The following is a 6185-nucleotide window of genomic DNA, read 5'->3' as shown; positions in this document are numbered from 1 at the left end:
TTCTAGGATATTTCAAAATAAAAGAGGTGGTTTGCATACTTGCTTATAATCGCTTCTGTTGCCTAGTCAGAACAGCAGGTTGTTTTTTTTCTTCGGCTTCTTGAGGACCACTACAAATTATAATGTTTTACTATATTGACCCACTGTGTTGGTTTTGCGTGGCAAGGTTTTGGTAGCGGGGGGGCTACAGGGGTGGCTTCTGTGAGAAGCTGCTAGAAGCTTCCCCTGTGTCTGACAGAGCCAATGCCAGCCGGCTCCAAGACGGACCCGCCGCTGGCCAAGGCCAAGCCAATCAGCGCCTCTGTGATAACATATTTAAGAAAGAGAAAAAACAGTTAGAGAGAGCTTTTGCAGCCAGAGAGAGGAGTGAGAAGATGTAAGAAACTCTGCAGACACCAAGGTCAGTGCAGAAGGAGGGGCAGGAGGTGCTCCAGGTGCCGGAGCAGAGATCCCCCTGCAGCCTGTGGTGAAGACCATGGTGAAGCAGGCTGTCCCCCTGCAGCCCATGGAGGGAGGATGAGGGGGTGTAGAGATTCCACCTGCAGCCCGTGGAGGACCCTACGCTGGAGCAGGTGGAGGCACCTGAAGGAGGCTGTGACCCCATGGGAAGCCCACGCTGGAGCAAGCTCCTAGCAGGACCTGTGGCCCCGTGGAGAGAGGAGCCCACGCCAGAGCAGGTTTGCTGGCAGGACTTGTGACCCTGTGGGGGACCCACGCTGGAGCAGTTTGTGAAGGACTGTAGCCTGTGGGAGAGACTCACGTTGGAGAAGGTCGTGAAGGACTGTCTCCTGTGAGAGGGACCCCACTCTGGAGCAGGGGAACAATGAGAGGAGTCCTCCCCCTGAGGATGAAAGAAGTGGCAGAAACCACCGTGTGATGAACTGACCGTAACCCCCATTCCCCGTCCCCCTGTGCCGCTGAGGGGGGCGGAGGTTGAAGCCGGGAGTGAAGTTGAGCCCGGGAAGATGGGAGGGGTGGGGGGAGGTGTTTTTAAGATTTGGTTTTATTTCTCATTCCTCTACTCTGTTTTGCTTAGTAATAAACAAGATGAATTCCCTCTCTAAGTTCGGTCTGTTTTGCTCGTGATGATAATTAGAGAATGATCTCTCCCTGTCCTTATCTCGACTCGTAAGTTTTTTTTCATTGTACCTTTTCTCCCCTGTCTAAGAAGGAGGGCAGTGATAGAGCGGCTCTGGTGGGCACCTGGCCCTCAGCCAGGGTCAACCCACCACACCCACATTCTGATTGTTTTCCTGCGAAGTTGTCATACAACTGCCTTTTTCCACACGCAAAACCTGCATGTGTTCTGTAAGGACTTCACAGCTAAATGTGTGAGATCCAGTCCTGAGGTGCGTAGATGAAACTCTGGGATCTCTCACCCAGAAACTCCTGCCGCAGGCCAGTCCACACCAATGCTGGTGTTGGTTAACGGCTGCTCCCGTGCAGCTTTAGGAGCATCTCTGTCTGTTATGGCATGGCTGGGGAGTGGAGTTTATCTGGGTCCATCTATGCTGCACCTGAGGCATCATTCCAGCCTAGAAAACAAAACCCTGGCTGTGTCTGATACTTTAACCAAAGACCCATTTAACCTCTCTTCTGTGCAAGCCTGATTGATCAGGTAGAGTCAAGCGTACGTGTGCCCTGTCCAGTAGCTGGTACCATGGTTTCTGCACTTCCTTAGCATTGTAAAATTACTTAGTTTTTGAGATTTAGCCAGTGACAAGAGTAGAAAGCACATGGGTTACGGCTGTGCTTAAACTGCTTTCTGGGTGATATTATAAATGGTCACTGGTATGCATCTTTGTTTCTCCCTTCTCTTCTCCTCTGCTTCTTTTGCTGTTATTCACCATTCCCCTTATCCACTTACATATACACACAGGTCACTATTTTTATTATGAACTTGTAATGTACAGATTATTATTTCACAGTTTCCCAACCATTATGTTGGTCTTTTATGTTGTTAAATGTGAGACTAACAATGCATTTACTGCATTAAAGTTAATAATCCATTGACTTACCAGATACGACACATCTGAAGTTGAGCTAATTCTCTGTCTCATTAAGCAGTGTTGGGAATACTATAATCATCCCACATTTGTCTTTCCTGTTATAATTGTACAATTAGACAACCCATGCTTATTCAGTGAATTAATATTCTAAAAATTTTATCTAAGCTGAGTTGATCTTTTACAGGTGTCCTGCATTAAAGGCTAGGAAGCAGTTTCTCGGTGAACTATCATGTTAATGATGTTGGTCTCAATACACCTTGCAGGAGAATTATTTATTTATTTTAACTTCTTTGAGGATTATAACTTAGAAAAGATCTCTTCACTGTCTTCTTCCCAATTCTTTAAATGATAACTAAAATGAACATTACAGTCTTACTAGCAGCGTGTGTGTTTCTGTGTATGTGAGAGTGAGTGTAAGGAGATAGCCTGAAACATTAAATTCCATTAATTTATATTTATTACTATATTTTATGGTTGCTTGAACATTTTCCATTGAAACTCTTTCAATGGAAAATTGACTTTTGACCAAACCATATTTTTTCTTTGCCAAAAACTGTGTGCGTTCCATAGAAAACTGCTTTTGTTTATTCATTTTCCTTAAAGACCAGAGGCCTGAAAACTAAATATTTTGATTTGGCCATGTTCCTGTAAAGACACATGAAAGCCCAACTGAGGTTCTTTTTGTCTCTGCTAGGGGCTTGTCTCCCAGTCAAAACACTAGCATAATATATCACAGCCAGAAGTCATCAGGAGGGGAGACCATGGTACTTCATGAGAAGACATTGACCAAATGCAGATCTAGATTAATAAAAATAAATTTCTTACTCCCAGTTATAAGTTCCATGGACCACAAGCAATACTTAAGGTTTGAAACCAATCAGGCTTTGTACCAAAAAGAAAATGAGGACAAGTTAACATAAGCAAACAAACTAAACAATTTATAAACTATTCTGAAAATATATATGTCTAGAGAATAAACAATTAAACCTATACTTAAAACCATATGTTTGCTCTAAACACTATTAATAATGACCAGTAAAATCTTGGCCATCTTGAGGCCTCCAAAGTTCTGCAGTGGCAAGCAGCTATGAGAGGTGTTTGCCTTCTGCTGTGTGTACACCCACACAGATGCTGACTTTGCTGAAATAATCCTTTCAGTTCTGGGTGTTAAATGTCATTGATGAAATGCACCATGTGAAAAAGACTAACAGATACAGGGAAAATACAGACACAAGGGAAATGTATTAGTTTAATTGTTCAATTTTTGTTGATCTGCTCATCAAAATGCGTATTATAGAGGGCACTGCATAAGTTAGAATGCAATTGAAAATAGCAGTCTGCATGATAAAGTGCATCTGCTGTGCATGAGTCTTCTCTTAAAAATGACCAACGTTTTCTGGTCAAAATACGAACACAAATGTGATGTGTGCAGCAGTGCAAAAACCACTGTGCTGAGACACATTTGTTACATGAAATGGGACAAACCACTCACAAGTATGTAATTTATTCTATGGCTCCCCACAAAGAATAAGTGTCCATGAAGTCAATACAGGTTTTAACTGAGGAGCGAAAGAAAAAGATTTGGCTATTAGGAGTGTCTTAATAGTCTTTCTTTTGGCTGGAAGTTACATGGGTAAAAGTGATAAAATTAAAGCATTACTTCTAAGTGTTCCTAGAAGACTCTGCTATGCTCCTCTCCTGGCTGAAATCAATACCAGCATGTGCTCTCTTCTTGCCTGGGCAACAGAAATGTAACCATCAACTTCTGATAATAGCAGCTGGGAGATGCAGGACTAGAGCTGTTCATTGACAGTTGGTTAAAAATTTTCTTGTAAAGTGGTTTCCATCAGCAAGAGTTGATTCATTAAAATGTTGGTCTTTTTCCCTAGAACATGCAAATTCTGTAAAATCTTTGTTGGAAGAATTTTTGGATGTAGGGTGAGAAACTTCAGAGGATGACCCTGAATACTTGATGGTCCAACATTTTCATTAAATGGCTAAAACATTTTCATTAGACGTTGTTAATTTTGACTAAAGTCCCTGAACTGTCTGTTAGCTAATGTGAGGAAGGCTGCCACACTCACACAAGGGAGTGCAGAGGAGCACCACAGCTGGGGGAACCCCAGTATTCCCCTGCCCACCTCCTCCTGGGGCTTCACAGGAGCTACCATCCTGTGAAAATCTCATCCCGGCAGCCCTAAAGGCACGATGGCGGGGGAGACCCCAATCCCCCAGTCAGAGACAGGAGAGCCCACTCCAGCCGCAGGCCCGTCCCCGGACAGCCCCAGGCCCATGTGCCGGGGGACACCCAGCACCAGGAGTCAGCGAGGAGGCTCTCTGGGTCACCCCACAGACCAGGGGTGCTGCCTGGGGTGCAGACTTCCCTGTGGGGTGCAGGAAAGAGCATTTGGGGACTGCACAGGACTTATTGTGGGATTTTTAGGAGCGGCGATGAAGGTGGGGAAAGGGATGGATTGAGATGGTTTAGGGAGGAACAAGCGTAGGAAAACAGAGGCAGAAGGGGAGAAAAGGAGCCGGTTTTGCGTAACAGGCATAGGCCATGCCTGCACCGTCTGTCCCAGCTTCTCACTAAACAACATTTCTAGCAATTTTCCAGGGTGTGGGGCTCTCAGAGCTGTGTTCATGTGTGTATGGGGGGGGCTGAGTGCGAGGCGTGGACCAGGGGTGGGAGTCCCGTGTGTCCATGGTGCCAGCACGGGGCATGACGAGGATGTGCTGTCAGCGCGTGACCCTGGCCAGCATCGAGCTGAACCACCTGGCAAGTGGGACAGGTGGCCTGGGGGTGAGGGGGTGTTGCTGGGAATGGGGTACCGGGAGGCATGGTCTACTGGGAGAGGGGGAGTGGGAAGGCTGGCCAACTGCTGGAGAGACCCTCGGGCCTGCCGAGAGACCCATTTGTTTGTGTGTATGTACAAGTGCGTGTGCCTACGGTGCAGGCTCAGCCTCACTGCCAGTTGGACCTGCGGGCATCGTGGAGCTGCAGCAGCCTTGCTCCTACTGGGCTTCCAGATTTGGCAGCTCCTAACAATTTCTGTTTCTGTCAAGCAACTTTATCCCAGTGAGTGCTCCAGACACAGGGCTGCTGACTCTTCCTTGGAACAAAAATCTGTACATTTCCCACATTTGCAAGCTAATAAGCCTGTTTGCTCTAATGAGTATTTAGACCGTAAGGCTCAAACATTTACCACTTAATTGTGATATTTTCTTTGCCTTGTTGTCTCTAAATAGAACCTATTTTTGGCACACTGCCGGTTCTTGAGACCTGGCAATTTGATAGTAATTCCCGAAGTATTAGACAGCCTTGATTCATTTTAATGGCTCCTACTGCAAGACATATATATTTATTTTAAGTAATGCAAGTTATTCTTCCCTTATTCTGTTGAAGAGAACAAATTTTCATTTTACATATTCTCCTTCAATGCAAACCTTCAATGTCCTGAAATCTACTTCCATTCAATTAAGGTACAACAGCTTATAAAAGCCCAGATTCATCCCAGTTACAGTTAATTGCTTATCCAGTGTTGGAGCTTTGTTGTTGTAACAACTCCTACCTATAGCGAAATGGTTTTCAACTTGTGATCCGTGGACCCCTGTATCCATAGTCAGCTACTGAAAGATCTGACAACTAAGGAAAACAAGTTTATTGTCTGCAAGTTTAAATAATATGAACCTCAGTCCACATGTCTATTAGAATATAAGTCATGATAAGTCCAAAAACGGGGGGGATCAAGAAAACTTTTCACAATCAACAGGGGAGGGCAGTTAAAAAGTTAGTTCAGCCCACCGTCTGAATCACTGTCTTGAGGCACCTATCACTTTCCATCAATGATTAAGGGAATCTCAGGTGAGTAGGCTTCTGATGCAGATACTTTAACTTAGCATCTAAAGTTAGGTGGGCTGAAGAAAGATCTACACTTCTATGGGGACTTTGTGGTACTCCCCAGTTAACTCAGAATAAACCACAGTTTCTCAAAATACACTTGACAACTAAAAAAGGGCTCTTCCCTCTAATTTCTGTTATACTTGGCAAGGGTAAACAAGAGACATGTATGATATATCTGAAATATCCAGATATCCTAATTCTCATACTTGCATCACAGGGAAGAGAAAATAAAAAGCTCATTTCAACTTTATTTTCCAAAATCAATCTGCTTT

General features: G+C 44.5%; 1 long non-coding RNA gene across 3 annotated transcripts in view; it reads right to left on the bottom strand.

Moving 5' to 3' along the window:
- Nucleotides 1-646: 646 nt before the first annotated feature.
- Nucleotides 647-6185, bottom strand: part of LOC142600517 (uncharacterized) — a 634685-nt gene continuing 629146 nt past the window's right edge. For all 3 annotated transcript variants that reach the window (XR_012834050.1, XR_012834048.1, XR_012834049.1), the window contains exon 3: nt 647-716. This is a non-coding gene — a long non-coding RNA (uncharacterized LOC142600517). The remainder of the gene's footprint in view (nt 717-6185) is intronic.

This window comes from Balearica regulorum, chromosome 1 (genome assembly GCF_011004875.1).
Source record: "Balearica regulorum gibbericeps isolate bBalReg1 chromosome 1, bBalReg1.pri, whole genome shotgun sequence".
NCBI classification, from domain to species: domain Eukaryota; kingdom Metazoa; phylum Chordata; class Aves; order Gruiformes; family Gruidae; genus Balearica; species Balearica regulorum.
This window is presented reverse-complemented; position numbering and strand designations above follow the sequence as displayed.